The following is a 20,259-nucleotide window of genomic DNA, read 5'->3' on the forward strand; positions in this document are numbered from 1 at the left end:
CATTACTATCCAAACTTTTGATCTTTATAACCTAAGAATTGCTTTCTTAGTTCTTGTCTTTGTGTCATATTCTGCAACAGGCAAAAGTGGGGTAAGTATCAAATCATACCATTTTTGTAGATGAACATGATATCTTTATTTAATAATTTATTTTTATGTGGTGCTGAGGCTTGAACCCAGTGTCTCACATATGCTAGGCAAGCCTTCTACCCAGAGCTACAGCCCCAATGCAAGCCACATCATTTAATTAGCCAACCCTTAAATGCTTACTGATTTCCTTAAGTATGCACACCATCAAAGGGGCTGCAGGACTGGGCATGGTGGCACAAGCCTGTACTCTCAACAGTTAAGGAAGCTGACATAGGAAGATCACAAATTTGGAACCAGCCTGGGCAACTTGGTGAATCACAATCTCAAAATTCAAAAATAAAAAGACTAGGGATGTAGCTCAGTTGTAGAGCGCCCCTCAGTATAATGCCCAGTACCGGTGGAGGTAGGGAAGGACTGTGGGGGACACAACACTGTTCAAAGCAGAAAATAAGTCACAGTGAACTCAGTTCTCTAACCCATTGGTCTGAGTTAAATCAAAAGCAACTTTGAAGAGGAAAGGGAATTACATCAACACAACCACCACACTGAGAGATATATTTACTAATTCATTGACTTTTTTATTTTGAGCATCTACTTACATAGTAACGCTAGAGATACTGCAGAGATCAAGACCCAGCTTTCATGGAGATTATACCCTGGTAAATATACACTAACAAGTGTGAGAAGTGAGACATAAAAAGGAAGTTCCTGGGGCTTTAAAAATATAACACAGCCATTATTTATTATAGTGCTTGCTACGTACCATGTACTATTCTGAGCACTTAGAACATATTAAATTCTTTAATCCTCCCACCAGTCCTATAATAAAGGTTCTTTATCCTCATTATATAGATGAGAAGATTGAGAACCAGAGGTTTGTTCCCCTCAGTGTAGGGGCCTTGGGCTTGCTAAACATGGCTGTACCACTGAGTTACACCCTAGCCTTGAAGAGAATTTTTTACTTGCTCAAGATTACACAGATTCATAAATGTCTGTGCAGCCTTGAGCAAAAAGAAAATATTGAGAGGACTTAACCTGGTCAGAAGAAACTGTGTAAGTAAAGAAGCAGCATGATTACTACCCATATGAAGCTTGAATACATTTAGTACTTTGCTGACGTCCAGATCCATGTGTGCCATCTCCACATGGATGGCCCAGAGACACCACAAAGTCAATACATCCAAAGCCAGATTCTTCCTTTCTACTAGACTGTTATTCCTATGCTTTTTTACCTCAGTAAATATACTAATATGCATTCAATTTAAGAAAAAAATTGGGCAATTTTCCTCAACATTGTGAATGTGGGCAAACATCAACACACAAAGAAGGCAAAAAAAAGTCTATTATTATAAAAATAGTTTTGATCTTGCAGACTGAAAGTTCTGGAAGACCACCTGGATCCACAGGCCACCTTTTGAAAAATAGCTAAAATAGTTGGGGATGTGGCCTAGTGGTAGAGTGATTGCCTAGCAGGTAGAAGGCCCTGTGTTTAATTTCCAGCACTGCAAAAATAATAATAATAATAATAATAATAATAATAAAGGAAAAAAGAAAAAAGCTGTCGTCCTAGCTTTGTAATCTCTTATTTGTTGTAGACATTGCAACTGCTTTCTCTCCCAGAGTATTGATTGTTTTTTAAAATTTTATTTATTTGAATCGCATGTGCATGTGTATTTTGGTGGTGGTGGTAAAGATCAAATCCAGGGCTTGAAATATTTCTGAGAAGGTCTTAATTTTTTTTTCTTCTGCAGTATTGGGAATTGAATTCAGGGGTGCTCAACCACTGAGCCACATCCCCAGTCTTTTATTTGTTATTTTGAGATAGGTCTTGCTAAGTTGCTGAGGGCCTCTCTAAGTTGCTGAGGCAGGCTTTGAATTTGCCATCTTCTTGCCTTAGCCTCTTGAGCCACTGGGATTATAGATGTGTGTACAAACAGTATTACTTTAAACCCCTACCTGCTGCATATAGGTGTATTTTTAAGCATTTACCTCAAACATAGCTATTATCAAGTATGTTCACTTTTATTATGGAACAGTGGAAGACAGTAAAAGACCTTTTCTATCATGAGTGATCAAGGAAGATTTCACCCAATAATAACATTGCATTAGGTCTTACATATAGGTAATACAGGCAGGAAAATTCAACAAAGGGAAACTCTGGGGCATATTCCAGGAGAGAGGACAGACCAGTGAGCCAAAACAAGCAGGTGAAGTGGAGCTGCTTAAGTCAGCCTGGGAAAGTGAATTGAGACAACGGTCCAAGGCCTGGAATACAGAGTGAAGAAATTTAATATGTAAGCTTACATGACATTTTTGAATACAGGCATGACAGGATGACATGCTGAAAGCAAGTCTTTAAGAAAAACAATTAAGGACAAGTTTCCAGCACTTTACAAGCCACCATGAATTTATCCTGGCAAGTTTTCTATACCGTTCTTGGAATGAACTAACTACAGTAAAACATAGCCAATACCTAATCTAAAGAATTATCACTTCAACTTAGTATGGTGGCATACTTTTGTAATCCCAGTGATTTGGGAGGCTGAGACAGGAGGATTACAAGTTTGGGCAGCCTCAGAAACTTAGCAAGGCCCTGGCAATTTAGAAAGATCCAGTCTCAAAAAAAAAAAAAAAAAAAAAAATATATATATATATATATATATAAATAAAATGCACTAGGGATGAAGCTCAATGGTAAAATCACCCCTGGTTCAATTCCCTGTGCCACAAAAATTAATTAATTAATTCAATGTAGGTAAGCATCCAAACCACCTTGGAAAACAATGACTTGTATCTGGTGAAGGAAAGCACCAACAAATTGTGAAGTTATGTGGTCTTTTCCAAATCTAGAAAGTGGCTACTGAATATTGATGGCATCATGTTCCCAACTAGTGAAAATTATCCCTGTTGGTAGGAATTGATTTAATGTGGAAAGATTGTGTTCAGTAATCTCTGAAGCATGGAAACTTTTTTTTTTTTCCATTCTTAGTGTGCAACTGTATCGTTGGCCTTCTTCAGTGAGGCAGGCCCAGACAAAAATCGCTTGCTGAGATTTTTGTCTGGACAGCCTGCCTCAATGAAAGAAGGCCAAAGAATACCAGTAGCACACTAAGATGAAAAAAAAAAAAAAAAAATCCTGAGATGCAACATAAAACCAGCCAGCAGGGAGGAGGTGCAAGGGACCTATCTCACCTGCTTTGTTTTTTCTGGTGAAGGCTGGTGGCTTGTCACATGAACCTCAGGCCTTCCTGTTCTGGGCAGCTGCCTTCTTAGTCACTGAGGCCTGCAGGGGAGGGCCCTCTAACATCAGGGAACAAAATCACCCTATGACTCAGGTTAGGCCCTCGTGCCAGGCCGGTTTAAAAATTAAAGAGCAACTGCATCGTTGAGGATTATCATGTATTTTAAGAAATTCTTTAATCCGGTTTTGTGTATGACTGCAAATTAGGAGAACACACACACACACACACAAAAAAAAAAAAAAAAAAAAAACCGCTGGTAAGTAGAATTCACATCTGGTAAGTGAGAACTGGTGCCAGTCTTATTAGTCACTAAGATCATTTAAGGGTGGAGTGCATGACCAGGGTAAAATTTTAAACAAAAAGCAATACTTCCTTGTAACATTTGGAGTTTCCTAAGAAATCTTTAAAATGCGTATCTAGAAAGCCCAGTAAGCAAATTGTATATTTAGAAAAGCCAACCTTTACTTTTCTCTTTTCATTATCCTCAGCTGTTGGGGAAAGTTGTTGAATAGACTATACTCTATAAATTAAGCTTTCTCTATTAATCAGGTTTAAATTGTAAAAAGATGCCCCCCAATTTTAAAACTTTTGGTCCTTAAATTGAGGCATTCAAGTACCTCTCCATTATGTACATATATGAATATGGCATAATGAATCCCACTATTATATATAATTATAATACACCAATAAAAGACAAATTTAAGGAAAACCACTGCAAGTAGCAGAAACAACTTGAATCCTGGCTATCTCCCTTAACCCAATGCCTGGTTGTAAAATACTGCTCAATAAGAGGCTGGAGATGTAGCTCAATAGTAGAATTCTTGCCCAGAGCTCAGGAGGCCCTGATTCAGTCCCCAGCAACACACACACACAGACACACACACACACAGTGTAAAATGTATTCTACAAGGATTTTAAACTGTCTACATTATAAGTTTACTAATTATACAGCAGTGACAATGATAACTTCATTGAGCCTTTGTTTTAAAAATTATAACTATTGCCGGGTATGGTGGCACACACCTGTAATCCCATCAGCTGAGGAGGCTGAGACAGGAGGATTGCAAGTTCAAAGCCAGCCTCCACATTTTAGTAAGGTCCTAAGCAACTTAGCAAGACCCTGTCTGAAAATATTTTAAAAACAGACTGGGGATGTGGTCCACTGGGGTCAACCCCTGGTACAAAAAAAATTATAATTATTAACACTATTAATTTCACAAATTAATGAGATTCACTATATTTCCATGCATGCATACATTGTATATTGATCATGCCCATCCACCTTGTTTTTTTGTTTTGTTTTGTTTTGGGCGCTGAGCATTGAACTCAGAGGTGCTTAATCACTGAGCAACAACCCCATCCCTTAAAATTTTTTTTATTGTTTTAATTTTGAACTATATTTTTGTTCTTAGTTATACATGACAGGGCTGGGGATGTGACTCAAGCGGTAGCGCGCTTGCCTGGCGTGCGTGCGGCCCGGGTTCGATCCTCAGCACCACATACCAACAAAGATGTTGTGTCCGCCGAGAACTAAAAAATAATAAATATTAAAAAATTCTCTCTCTCTCTCTCTTCTCTCACTCTCTCTTTAAAAAAAAAGTTATACATGACAGTAGAATGTATTTTGACATAATATACAGTAAGTATAACTTCCCATTCTTGTGGTTGTACATGATGTGGAGTTACACTGGTGTTGTATTCATATATGAACATAGGAAAGTTATGACTGAGTCATTCTACTATTTTTCGAATTCCATTCCCCCTCCCCTTCCCTGCATTCACCCATCCCAATCCGGTGAACCCACACTCCCCCACCACTATCATGTATTGTTAGTCGGCATCCACATGTCAGAGAGAACATTAGGCCTTTGGTTTATTTTGGGATTGGCTTATTTCACTTAGCATGATAGCTTCCAGTTCCATCCATGTAAATGCCATAATTTCATTCTTCTTTATGGCTGAGGAATATTCCATTGTGTATATGTAACACTCTTTTAAATTTTTATTTAGAGACAGTGTCTCACTAGCTGCTTTGGACCTTGCTGAATTCCTGAGACTGGCCTTGAATTTTCAATCTTGTCTCTCCCCCACAGATTGCTGGGATTACAGGGGTGCACCACTCTACTCAATTTATCCACCCTTTTTTGAGCCTTAATTTTATTTCTGTGACCAGAGAGGGAATATCTTCTGCCTATTCTATAAGAGCAGATGAAGTAACATGTATGGAAATTTTGCTTTCTTATGTCAGAAAAATGCATGAAATAAGCCTGGCATGGTGGCTCATGCCTATCCCAGAGACTCAGGAGCCTGAGGCAAGAGGATCTGAGTTCAAAGCCAGCCTCAGCCAAAAGTGAGGCACTAAACAACTCAGTGAGATGCTGTCTCTAAATAAAATACAAAATAGGACTGGGGATGTGGCTCAGTGGTTGCATGCCCCTAAGTTCAAACCGCAGTACTAAAAAAAATAAAAATGCATGAAATAGCTTTGAACCCAGTGCCTCATGCATACTAGGTGAGCACTCTACCACTGAGCCACAACCCCAGCCCCTAAACAAGTTTTTTGAAGTAAACCTTATCTCCTTATCTTCCACTAGCTTCCATGTCCCCCTGTACCCCCACCAAATAACTTTTAGTAGCACCCCTAGAATTTTCTTTCTTTCTTTTTTTTTAATACTTTTCCCCTTAGTTGTTGCTAGATCTTTATTTTATTTATTTATACATGGTGTTGGGAATTGAACCCAGTGCCTCACACATGTAAGGCAAGTTCACTACCACTGAGCCACAGTCCCAGACCATCTTTTTGTTCTTAACATGGCAATTCTTAATTTTCTATTTTTTTTTTGTAGTTATAGATGGACAGCATGACTTCATTTTATTTATTTATTTATTTCATGCGGGGCTGAGGATTGAACCCAGTATCTTATATGTGCTAGGCAAGCACTCTGCCACTGAGCTACACCTCAGCCCATCTTTCTTTTGGGGGGCATTGAGGTGGGGTTTACTAGGGATTTAACCCAATGATACTCTACTGAGCTATATCCTCAGCCCTTTTTCATTTTTATTTTTTTATTTTATTTAGAGACAGGGTCTCATTGAGTTGCTAACTGTCTCTCTAATTTGTTGAGGCTGGATTTGAACTCACGATCCTCCTGCCTCAGTTTCCTGAGTTGCTGGGATTACAGGCGTGTGCCACTGCATCTGGTTTAAAATTTTCATCTGGCTTAGAATTTTCTATCTTTGTTCAGATGTCCATCTGTCCTCTAATTCCTTCACAAAGTTATTTTTCTATGTCTAAAATGTATAAAATCATCACACTTTGGTCATTTCTTCTTTGTTTTTTTTTTAAATATTTATTTATTTTTTAGTTTTCAGTGGACATAGCATCTTTGTTGGTATGTGGTGCTGAGGATCGAACCCGGGCTGCATGCATGCCAGGCGAGCGAGCTACCGCTTGAGCCACATCCCCAGCCCATACTTTGGTCATTTCTTCAAACTTCATTCTTTGTGAAGATCCCCAACTAGATGTAAAATTAATAAAACATTTATGCTTTTCTCTTGTTAATCATCTCTTGTATTGGTTGGATTCCTAGATCCAGCCAGAGAGCTCACAAAAAAACTAAAGGGGGTAAAGGGAATCTCTCTATTCCCTACAACTACCACACCATGCAACAATGTCTGAACTAGGTGGGTTCCAAATGAGAATTAAATAACAGAGCCAGGTACAGTGGCCTGTTCCTATACTCCCAGCATTAAGAGGCTGAGATGGGGGAATCATTTGTGACCATGAGTTCAAGACCAATGTGGATAACATAGTAAGACTCTTTTATCTTAAAAAAAAAAATGTGTGTGTGTGTAGGGGCTGGGGTTATAGCTCAGTGGTAGAGCACTTGCCTTGCACATGTGAGGCACTGGGTTCAATCCTCAGCACCACATAAAAAAAATAAAGAAAGAAAGTAAAAATATTGTGTCTATCTTTAAAAAATCTTTAAAAAATATATATACACATATATATTATTATTAACAGTAGGAAACTACAACCATATTTCTTTAAAAAAATATTTGTTAGTTGTAGATGGACACAATATCTTTTTTTTAATTTATCAATGAATCATTTATTTTATTTATTTATATGCGATGCTGAGGATCAAACCCAGGCCTCATACATACCAGACAGGTGCTCCACCACTGAGCCACAATTCCAGCCTCTGGACACAATATCTTTATTTATTTTTATGTGGTGCTGAGGATCTAACCCAGTACTTCATAAGTGCAAGGCAAGTGCCCTACCACTGAGCCACAACCCCAGCCCCTACAATTATATTTCTTATCTGACAAAAATAAATCCCCATAAACTATTTTATACAGTTCCTGGGACATAGCTCAGTGATAGAATACTTGCCTAACATGTCTGAGGCCCTGGAATTGATCCCAGCACTGAAAAAAAAATACCCATATAATGAAAACATTCAGTTCAGAGACAGTTGAAAAAGTTAGATGGAAGTAATAGCATGGAATTCATACATTGGAATAGTACTTGTAAATCCAACTCCAAACTTTTTTGTTTTGTAGTATTGGGGATTGAATGTAGGGACACTCTATGGTTGATCTATATCCCCAGTCCTTTTTATTTTATTTTGAGACAGGGTCTTGTTATATTGCCCAGACTGGCTTTGAACTTGCCATCTTCTTGCCTCAGTCTCCTGAGTCACAGGGAATTCAGGAGTGTGCTACCAATCCTGGCTCTAAATATTTTTTTATTCTTGGAAAGTCTGAAATTTAGGAAAAACAAGACTACTGTTAAAGGCTTAGCCCAACAGAAAATATATCAGAAGTATATATGTAAAAAAATTCAGTCATTTAACATTTTAACATCATATAATCTCTCTTTTTAAAATTTTTTCAAAAGCAGTTATTTTTAAATTGGCAGATAAAATTGCACCTCTGGACAAAATTATATATATGTGCATACACACACACACACACACACACATATATATTTAAGTCTAGCTAACTAACTTATACATTATCTCATATGGTTATCATTTTTTGAAGAAACACTTATCTGTTCTCTTAACATTTTTCATTAATGTAGCTACAGCTGGGTATGGTAACACATGCTTGTAATCCCAGCAACTCAATCCTGAACCAGGGGAATGGCAAGTTCAAGGCCAGCCTCAGCAATTTAGGCAGGCCTTTAGCAACTTAGCAAGACCCTGTCCCAAAATAAAAAATAGAAAGGACTGGGGATGTGATTCAGTAGTAAAAAGTCCCTGGGTTCCACCCTCAGTACCAAAAATATTTTAAAAATTAACTACATCATATCACTAATTATATCTATCATGTTATATACTAGATTTCTTAAACTTTTTCTTCCTATATAACAGTAATTTTTGTATCTTTTGACTGATATCTATCTCTACAACACCCCTCCCCCATTACAATTTCTTTTTCTTCCTTTTTTTTTTTTAGTACTGGAGATCTTTTTGGTACTGGAGCGGTGCTCTACCACTGAGACACATCCACACATCCCACAACCCTTTTTTATTTTGAGATAGGGTCTTACTAAATTACTTAGGGCCTCACTAAATTGCTGAGGCTAGCTTTGAATTTGTGACCTTCCTGTCTCAGTCTCCAGACTCCCTGAAATTTAAATTAGACTTTGAAATTGATTTGCCTAAACATTAGAACTATATGAGAGAATTGCATCTGAAATATACAAATCCCCACCCGGATGTTTCAATAGTATGTATGTAGATAGCCACCCTCTAGCAATTTGAAAAGCAAATCTGAGGTAGAAATGATAGTGAAATCTCTCCTTGAGGTTCTCCTTCTCTTGGCACAGGGTGCTCATGCCTGTAATCCCAGTGACTCAGAGGCAGAAGCAGGAGATCAGAAGTTAAAAGCTAGCCTCAGCAAAAGAGAGATGCTAAGCAACTCAGTGAGACCCTGTCTCTAAATAAAATATAAAATAGGGCTGGGATGTGGCTCAGTGACCAAGTGCTCCTGAATTCAATCCCTGGCACCCCCACCCTCCCCCCACCACACACAAAAGGGCTGGGGATGTGGCTCAGTGGTTAAGCATCCCTGGCTTCAATATCCGGTACAAAAAAAAAAAAAAAGTCCTTCCAATGAAATTAGAACTTAGTACACATGAAACTTCAGTTACCCAGAAAAGAATTGGGTAATAAATGTGATCATCATAAACTGAATAGTCATCAACACTGTGCAAAAGAATACTCTCTCCTTAAATAATTCATAAATAAACTAAGAAGCAAAAATACAAGATTTGTTTCTTCATAAATAGAATATGAGAATGTCTATAGCATTATTGAGCATTAATCATTTGAAGATCTCCTCTCATTGGCTCCAAGAGATTATATCTTTGCCTTATTGTCAGGAGACCCAGAATTGGGTCCTGGCTCAGTGCCTACAGTCATAAGTTGATCTTATCCCCAAAACGTTTGTCTTTATTTTGAAACCATAACAACAGAAATATAGTGTAACCTTTACAAAATCATAGAATCATGCCTTGAAAGAACTTTAAAGGTTATGTTGTTAAGCAATTTTTGTTCTTTTAAAAAATTATTTACTTATTTATTTATTGTGTGGAGGGGAATTATTGGGATGGAGCCCACGGGTGCTCTACCATGGAGCCACAGAGAGCACCCCTCTTCTTCTTTTTCTTTCTTTTTTTTTTTTTTGTACTGGAGATTGCACCTAGGGTAGCTTTAACCACGGAGCCACATCCCCAGCCCTCTTTATTTATTATTTATTTATTATTATTTTGAGACAGGGTCTCACTAAATTGCTGGAATTTCTGATCTCAACCTCCCAAGTAGCTGGGATTACAGGCATGTGTCTCGGCCCTAGGCTCTAAAGCACAACTTTACTGACTCAAGTCTAATTTCTTTAGTTCGCAGATTAGTAAAACTGAGACCCAGAGATATTAAGAGACTTTCTCAGTAAATGGAGAATTAATAGATTCAGGAACCTTTGTTCCTTGTTGTATCCATAGTAATAACAATATTCTTTGAATGATTTTATTTGGGCTCAGCACACACTGTTTCACTTTTATTGTTTCATCTATTCCTTGTAATTGACCTCTGAAAATAAGAAGATACCCAGAATGTTCAAGATCACATAGTCACTATTGGCTCCCCCCATCCCACTTTGGTACTAAGGATTGAACACAGGATTGCCTAATCACTGAGCCACATCCCCAGACCTTTTTATTTTTTATTTTGAGACAGGGTCTCACTAAATTGCTTAGCGCCTCCCTAAATTGCTGAGGTTGGTTTTGTAATCCCCAGATCAAAAAGCAAACAACAACAACAAAAAAAACAGTAGCTGAGTCAGATAATCTGTCTTTCCTTTCTTCCTTCTTCTTCGTCTTCTTCTTTTTTTTTTTTCCTTTAAACAAGCTCCAACAAGTTATATTAAAGAAAAATTTTCTCTGAGCCCAGTGGTGCATGCCTGTAATCCCAGAGACTCGGAAGACTGAAACAGGAGAATAGAGAGTAGTTCAAAGCCAGCCTCAGCAATGGCGAGACACTAAGCAACCCAGTGAGATCCTGTCTCTAAATAAAATACAAAATAGGGCTGGGATGTGGCTCAGTAGTTGAGCATCCCTGAGTCCAATCCCTGGTACCAAAAAACAAAAACAAAAAAAGAGGGCTGGGATTGTGGCTCAGTGGCAGAGTGCTTGCCTTGCACGTATGAGGTACTGGGTTCAATCCTCAGCACTACATCAAAATAAATAATTAGAAAAAAAAGTATTGTGTCCATCTACAACTAAAAAAAAAAGTTGAAAAGAAAAGAGCTGAGCATCAATGTAGCACCCTTGGGTTCAATCTCCTGTACCAATAAACCAACCAACAAAAAAAATTTTTGCACAGTTTTTACTTTTCACCAGTCTGTTCTGGCATGTTCTGGTGACATCAGAATTACCTGAATCAGTGATAGCCAGTGTGCACATTCTATAGTATTTTCTACATGCTGTACACATTTCAATATTATTGCCACTGTAGTGGTGAACACCAATTTTGGCCAACATGGCAAAGTACTCCATTTCAGATTTCCTCAAAGCTGGGAAATTGTTAGCAAAGGATGATCAATTTCCCTTTGCCCTATCTGATCATCTTCAGAGTCTACTTGTATCCCAGTATGTACTTTCCACTTTTCCTAACAAGCTGGATCCTAGAGTTGATGGACTCCATAGATATTTTTCATCTTTGCAGCCACCATATTCCTGCCTTACGTGCAGGAAACAAGAGCAGCCACCAGGATGGCTAGAGAGCAAGAAAAATTCAGGTCATACCATTTCTGAAGTGCATGATAGTGGTCATGTCTAAAATCTTATAGCCATGGGCTCGGAGATGTAGCTCATTGGTAGAGCTCTTGCCTAGCATGCATGCCTGTAATGCCGGGATCTCAAAAGTCTGAGGCAGGAGAATTGCAAGCACAAAGCCAATCTCTACAATTTAGTGAGACTTAAAATAAAAAATAAAGAAGACTTGGAATGTTGTTCAGTGGAAGAACATTACTGGGTTCAATCCCTAGTACCAAAAATATAAATAAATAAATAAGTAAATAAGATAAATTTCTATAGCATAATTCCAAGTTGTAAGACTGGTTCTTCTACCATGAATTGTTCCTTTAGAACTAATGACATCCCTGAGATGCTCAGCCATTTGAGGCATGTAGAGGGGCATTTTAAGATGTAATTACTGAAACTCACCAATCAAGTGTGTCTAATACTGTATGCATGAACAAGCACTACCATTTGTTAATGTAATAAATTGTAAGGGATCAGAGTGGGCCACCTTAAATATGCCACTTTGGCATAAGGATTATTTTGGGTTGAAGACACTTGAGAAATAGCTCTCCCTCTATTTGACTAAAAGCAAGACATAAATATCCATTTGTAGAGGTGTCACTTTCTCCTGCCCAGGAGAAGGAAAATGACTCCATCTAGACTCTCATCAGTCCTGAGATCAGACATGGCACAAACAGAAGATTCTACAAATCAAACTTTAATGAAATAACCTTTATTCTTTTTCATTAGTTTCACCCCATATATGTAGCTTTCCAAAGTTTACTGCCCCTAAAAACCTAAACCCCTTTTCCTTCCTCTTGTCACTTCATTATAAATGAATTGTTCTTTATTAAAATGCTAAATAAGCTGGGATTGTGGCTCAGGGGTAGAGCGATAGCCTAGCATGGGTGGGACCAGTTCGATCCTTAGCACCACATTAAAAAAAAAAAAAAAGGGCTGGGGATGTGGCTCAACTGGTAGTGCGTTCACCTAGCATGCGTGGGGCACTGGGTTCGATTCTCAGCACCACATAAAAATAAAGTGAAGATATTGTGTCCACCTAAAAAACTAAAAAATAAATATTAAAAAAAAGCTAAATAAGCCCCTAGTTTTTTTTGTTTTTGTTTCTGTTTTGTACCAGGGGCACTTTACCACTAAGTGACATCCCTAATGCTTTTCATTTTTTGACACAGGGTCATGATAAATTGCACAGGTTGGTCTAAAATTTGCAATCCTCTTGCCTTAGCTGCCACAGTCACTAAGACTATAGGTATGTACCACTGCAACAGGCTATAAGACTTTAGTTTTATTTTTCTATTCATTTATTTAGACAGGGTCTCACTTATTTGCCAAGCTTGACTTCAAATTTGAAATCCTCCTGCCTTAGCCTCTGAGTAGCTGGGATTATAGGCCTGCACCACTGTGCCCAGTAAAGTCCCTAGTTTTGACCAGCCCTGTGAGTCATTCATCATTGAGTTTTTTCTCTGTGTGTGATGTTCTGTTTTTTCTTGTTTATCTATCTTTTGTTCATTTAATATCCAGGGCCAGCTAGAGAACCAGAAGGGTAGAAGAAAAAAGATTTTTCTGTTTTGTTTCAAAACTTCTCTATGGTTAGACGGTGGTAAAAGGTATGCATCTTGGTCTTTGTGGTCAGAAAACAATGATATAGATGGAGGGAAGAGGTGGAACAAAAGGGTTTTTGTTTGTTTGGGTTTTTTTTTTTTTTTTTTTTGAGGAGATTATTTAGCTGCTGGGCAAGGTGTAATCCCCACAATTCTGAAGGCTGAGACAGAAGGACCATAATTTAGAGGCCAGCCTCAGGAATTTAGCAAGACCCCATCTCAAAATTAGAAATAAAAGGACTGGGGATGAGCCAGATGCAATGGCACATGCCTGTAAACCCAGTGGCTCAGGAGGCTGAGGCAGAAGGATCTTTAGTTCAAAGCCAGCCTTAGTAATTTAAGAAGGCCCTAAGCAACTCAGTGAGATCCTGTATCTAAATAAAATACAAAATAGGGCTGGGGATGTGGCTCAGTGGTTGGGTACCTCTGAGTTCAATCCCCAGTATCTGGTATTCTGCTCTCCTAAAAAAGGACAGGGGATGTAGCTCAGTGGTTGAGGACCCCTGGGTTCAATCCCTGGTACCTCACACACATAAAAAAAATCCAACAATAAGCCAAGTTTTGTTTCACAGTCAACTCGGCTAAAAAAGTAACTTTTCCCATAGAGAACAAAAATTACCCCAATCATTGTGGAGCTGTGGTGATGGCTTTTCAAAGAGGAGAGCAATACTTCTATAAAGATAACCAGTTCTTGAACTTTGACTGAAGTATTTTCATAGAGATGATTTCATCTGACATCAAAGGAACATGACTCTTTAATCTTCTTCATTTTATTGTTTCAAATAACATTTAAACTCACGGACAGTTCACTACCTCCCCCAGTTTGAATTTCCTCTGCACAGGGTTAGATTTCTTATCTCCCTATGTATACATGCCAACCTAAAGAATGTTTTCAATCAAAAAGTAAAACTACTTGATTTTTTTTGGGGGGGGGTGTGTACTAGGGATTGAACTCAGGGGCACTTGACCACTGAGCCACATCCTGAGCCCTATTTTGTATTTTATTTAGAGACAGGGTCTCACTGAGTTGCTAAGTGCCTCCCCATTGCAGAGCCTGGTTTTGAACTCGAGATCCTCCTGCCTCAGCCTCTCAAGCTGCTGGGATTACAAGCGTGTGCCATTGCACCTGGCTAAACTATTTGACTTTTAAAAATTTACATTACATGCAGCTCAGTGGTAGAGCACTTGCTTAGAATGCAGAAGGCACTGCCTTTGATCCCCAGCACAGGAAGACAAAAAAATTGACATTATGATTCTGTTCTGCCTTTGACTTCATCCTACCTTCCAGTCTCAATCTCCCTCCCCATTCACAGCTTTGAACTGGTAATACCTAATTTCTTTCTTTTCTTTTTAACAAGACAAGGTATTCAAACCAGGGGAACTTAACCACTGAGCTATAACCTCAGCCTTTTTTTTTTTTTTAGACAGGGCCTCACCAAATTGGCCTAGAATTTGCGATGCTCCTGCCTCAGCCTCCTGAGTCACTGGGGATTACTGGCCTGTGCGTCTGCACCTATAAGAACTGGCTACCCAAACAGGCATGTGGCGCATGCGTGCAATCCCAGTAGTTTGGGAGGTTGAGGCAGGAGGATGGCAAGTTCAAGGCCAGCCTCATCAATTTAGCTAGGCCCTAAGCAATTCAGTAAGATCCTGTCTCTAAATAAAACACAAGCGGGCATTGGTGGCGCATGCCTGTAATCCCAAAGAGTCAGGTAAAGCAAGAGGATGAAGAGTTCAAAGTCAGAGTCGGAAACTCCCAGGCTCTAAGCAACTCAGGGAGACCCTGTCTCTAAACAAAATGAAAAAAAAAAAAAAAGGGCTGGGGATGTGGCTTAGCGGTTCAGTGCCCTAGAGTTCAATCCCTGGTAAAACCACCCCCTACCCCCACCACCCATCCCCAACCCCTCAAGAAAAATACAAAACAGCACTGGGGATGTCTCAGTGGTTAAGCGCCCCTGGGTTCAATCCCTGGTACCAAAAACAAATCTTTTCCTGCTTTGGAAGTTGCTCCACGCCCCATCCCCACCCCGGCCCAAACCCCACACCTCCCCAAGCCCCTTTTTTGTCCCCTACTACCCATCTACGGTTGCTCTAGAGCTGTCCATCTGCCTTACCCAACTCACTCCTGTCAAACAGGCACCAGGCTGCAGAATGTGAGATAAAGAAGAAGAAAACGGTCAGATTTCAGGGACTTCCAGGGGCCCCAGGGCAGTGATTTACTTTCTCCGTGGCTTTCAAAGTGGTTTTTCAAGAGATGCTTTAGGGGCTTCTAAAGAAAGAGAGGGAAGGAAAGAAGACTAAAGCCAAAGTTCAGGGTTTCCCACTCCTGCACTCCAACTAACATCCGGTTTGTCTGTTTTGGTATGTGCTGTAAGGTATTTTTTTAAGGAGGAAAAAAATAAATAAGCGAATGAAACTTCAAGGCTTTTAAAAGTGTTCGGGGATTTTTGTTTCATTTTTGTTTTGTTTTGTTTTGATGCTGGGAATCAAATCCAGGGCCTCTACCACTGAGCTATACCCTCAGCCTAATAGAAGTTTTATCATGATTTATGAGTTTGCCAAGTATTGGTAGGCTGGCTTTGGAACCTCTAACTCACCGTTGTGTTTCATTCATTCATTCTTTTCTTTTTTCTTTTTTTCTTTTTTTGGTACCAGGGGATTGAACCCAGGGGCTCTCAAGCACTGAGCCACATATCCAGCCCTTTGTATGTATTATTTTGAGACAGGGTCTCCCTGAGTTGCTTAGAACCTTGCTAAATTGCTGAGGCTAGCTTTAAATTAGTGATGCTCCTACCTCAGCTGCCAGAGTCCAGGGGTGTACTACCATTGAGCTACACCCCATCACTTTTTAAATTTTTTTTTGAGAGAGAGAGAGAGAGAGAGAGAGAGAGAGAGAGAGAGAGAGAGAGAGAATTTTATTTATTTATTTATTTTTTAGTTTTTGGTAGACACAACATCTTTGTATGTGGTACTAAGGATCAAACCCGGGCCGCACGCATGCCAGGCAAGCGCGCTATTGCTTGAGCCACATCCCCAGCCCTTTAAAAATATTTAAAAAAATTTTTTTAGTTACACATGGACATAATATATTTATTTTGTTTATTTATTTTTATGTGGTGTTGAGGATTGAACTCAGTGACTTACATGTGTGAGGTAAGCGTTCTGCTACTGAGCCACAACCCCAGCCCTACACCCCAACACTTTAAAATTTTTTTTTTAGTTGTTGAGGGACACACAATATCTTTGCTTATTAATTTATTTTTTATGTGGTGCTGAGGATCAAACCAGTGCCTCACACATACTAGGCAAGCTGCAGCTCTAGACCATTAAAAATGTTTTGAGATGGGGTCTGGCAAAATTGCTGAGGCTGGCCTACAAACTTGCAATTCTCCTGCCTCAGGCTCTGGGATAGCTAGGATTACAGGTCTATACCACCATGCCAGGTTTAATTGGATCTTGGAGGATGTCAGATATTATTATGCAAGAAAAGGGGAAGAAGGAAATAAAAGTAAAAGTGCAATAAAATTAAGACTGTGGGCCTGGCATGGTGGCAAACACCTGTAATCCTAGCAACTTGGAAGGCTGAGGCAGGAAGATCACAAGTTCAAAGACAGCCTCAGTCACTTAGTGAGACCTTGTCTCAAAATTTAGAAAATAATGGGCTAAGGCTGGGGCTCAGCAGCAGCATGCTTATCTAGTATGAGCAAGGCACTGGGTTTAATTCCCTGCACCACATAAAAATAAACAAATAAAATAAAGGTATTGTGTCCATCTACAACTAAAAATATTTTTTTAAAAAGACTATAGTAAAGAAGAAAGGTGGTGGAGTTGATATAGGGAAGGTATGCTAGCTTCAGGTTGTTGAAGGACCTACTTGGCAAAGGAAGGAGTGCATATACTATCCTCTAATCAGTAGGAGTTACTCAATGTTTTTCAACAAAGGTATACTATGACAGATAAAAGAGATAATTTTGGTGACAGATTGAAGATACCTGGAGAAGAAAGACAGAAACCAGACAGACAAGTGCTATAAACCTGGTGCAAGAAGATGAATAATAACAACGTGGCTTGGTAGTGCACACTTGTCATCCCAACAACCACAGAGGCTGGGACAGAAGGATAGCAAGTTTGAAGCCAGCCTTGGCAACATAAGGAGACCTATCTCAAAAGAAAAAATAAAAGGGGCTAAGGATATACTGAAAAATAAAAAATTTTCCCGTACCACAAAATAAGTGGAAAAATGAAAGAAGGCAAATATCTAAGGAAGTGGTTTGAGAGATATTTCTAAAGTTTTCATGGAATGATTGAGCCACCAAGTAGATTATAGGGATATGAGATAGAATGTCTCCTATAACACTTCTAATATCCAGTGGAATAGTCACCTGATAAATCAAACTAATGTTTTAAGAGTCAGCATCAACCAGGCATGCACCACCATGGTGGTGCACACCTATAATTCCACCAATTTAGGAGGCTGAGGCAGGAAGATTGCAAGTTCCAGGCCAACCTCAGCAACATAGCAAGTCCCTAAGTACTTTGGACAGATCTTGTCTCAAAATGAAAAATAAATAAAAAGGACTGGGGATGTGTCTTGGTATTTAAACAATCCTGGGTTTAATTCCTGGTACCAAAAAAAAAAAAAGGTTTAAATGGTTTTAATTGTTTTAGATATAAAACCTGTTCAAATAAAAAGTAGAGAGGATTTTTCCCCGCCTTATGGTGCTGGGGATAGAATCTAGGGTCTTGCATGTGCTGGGTAAGCGCTCTTAACTGAGCTATATCCTCATTCTTAAAATCTAAAATAGAAGTCTTAACACTTAAAGAAAGCATTTTAAAGTATAAATGATGCTACTTTGGAGGAGGCAAGGAGAGAAGGAAGCCTTTTTCTCCAATCTGCCAAACAAAAACTTAACACAAGCAAATTGAAAGCTCCTAACTGTTCTATGGAACACAGTTTAAAAGATGTAGGAGTCAGGCTAGTGGCACACACACAACTATACTCCCAGGTTCTCAGGAGGTTGTTAGCAATTTAGCAAGCCCCTGTCTCAAAATAAAAACTAAGGTCGAGGGATGTAGTTCAGTGGTAGAGCACTTACATAAGGCCCTGGGTTCAATCCCCAGCAGTGCAAAAAATAACAAGGTACAGGGGACTCAGCATTCCATCCTGGCCCCAATTACTCAGCCTTTGGCAAGATCCAGAAATTCCATAGAAGTAAAACTTCTTGAAAGCTTCTTCCTACTGTCAAAGTTTACAATTCTATGGCTTTGAGACAGCTAAAATAAAGACCAGTAATTACTGGTTTCTGAGATGTTTACTCCTCACCCCAGAGTTTAAGGAATTGGAACAAAGATCAAAATAAGCCTGAAGCTATAACCACCTTTCCCAAACCTACAAAATAAACAACAAACTTTGGATGCAAATGAAAGAGTAGGGTCAGGCTTAAATCAAAGTGAAAAGATCTGAACAAAGGGCAGCTGGTTTCATTGACCTTTCTTATCTCTTAGATAAAGGTAGTTAATGGGCCATAAATACAAACAAAGGATCTGGTTACCTAGCATCCAACGAAGAGGGATCTAAGGCAGCAGTATTACTGTCCACCGAGTGTGTGGAGTGGGGAAAGAGAACTCCAGGAGAAGCAGCACAGGTACTTTTTGAGAAGAGAAGCAGCCCTGGCCAGGAGCTGTAGAGCAGGGTAATGTTCTCCGTCTACTGGAGAAACGTGTTGAAGAACTGGGGATGGAGTGGAGTAGAGATTGTGCTGGCCAAAGTGTTGCCAAAAGTAAGGAAAGGTTACATGGACTGAGGAACAAGAACCAAGAAAGGCCTTCACAACCACACACACACCCCCCTGAGGGAGCTAAATGTCTTGGTACTCAAAGTGAGCCCCCAGACCATCGGTCTTGGCAGTACTGCAGGTTTTCTAGAGATGCAGAATCTCAGGTTCCAATCTGCATCTAAAGAATGGCAATGTACATTTTAACAAGATCCCTAGAGTTTATCTGTGCATTAAAGTTTGGGTGAAATTGGAACTCTTGCTTTAGAAAGATATCAACCTTGCTGGGCTGTACTTTGTGACAGGGAAAATACCTGAGCACCAAAGTCACTAAATTATTAATTCTATTCATTGTAATAAGGAAGAGAATAAAGGTTAAAAATCACTTTACACTAAAAGTGATTAAAACAAAACCAAAACAGAAGAAGGAGAAGGAGAAGAAGGAGAAGAAGAAGAAGACAAATAAAAAATTCAGCTTGTACATAACTCAGTGATGGAGGCACTTGCCTAGCATGCACAAGGCCTTGGATTCAAAAAATTTAATCTTCAGTTCTGGGAAGGGTCAATGTTAAGTATAGATTAATTCTATTTAAAACTGGTATGTGATAGGTAAAAATAATGAGATTAGACAGTGGAAATAAAGAAGCTGAATTCCAACATTCTTACTATCTTATAAATCTTACCTGCAAGGCACATGAGGGTTAAATCCATAATTATTTCACTTATCCAACACAGTGCCTTACAGGTAATCAACACTCAATAGGTAGTTGGAAGTTGGGGATGTAGCTTAGTGGGTATAGGCTTGCCTAGCATATATGAGACCCTGAATTTGTGATCCATGGCACCTCAAAAAAAATCAATGATGGTATAATTGATAATTTAAAGGGTATTTTCTTTCTTTTTCAAGAATTTTTTTTTTTAGAGAGAGAGAATTTTTTTAAAATATTTATTTTTTAGTTTTATTTTTTGGCAGACACAATATCTTTGTTTGTATGTGGTGCTGAGGATCGAACCCGGGCCGCACGCATGCCAGGCGAGCGCGCTACCTCTTGAGCCACATCCCCAGCCCCGTTTTTCTTTTTGGTACAGGGAATTGAGCTTAGTGGTGGTATATACTGAGCTATAGGCTGGCTTCTTTCCTTCCTTCCTTCCTTTCGCCATGGATTGAACCCAGGGGTGCTTATCATCCACTGAACCACATCCCCAGCCTATTTTAT

General features: G+C 39.2%; 1 pseudogene; it reads right to left on the minus strand.

The window, feature by feature from the left end:
* Positions 1-11,230: 11,230 nt before the first annotated feature.
* LOC144377454 (large ribosomal subunit protein eL30 pseudogene) lies at positions 11,231-13,896 on the minus strand (annotated as a pseudogene).
* Positions 13,897-20,259: the final 6,363 nt, after the last annotated feature.

The sequence above is a fragment of the Ictidomys tridecemlineatus genome, chromosome 4, assembly GCF_052094955.1.
Source record: "Ictidomys tridecemlineatus isolate mIctTri1 chromosome 4, mIctTri1.hap1, whole genome shotgun sequence".
NCBI lineage: Eukaryota > Metazoa > Chordata > Mammalia > Rodentia > Sciuridae > Ictidomys > Ictidomys tridecemlineatus.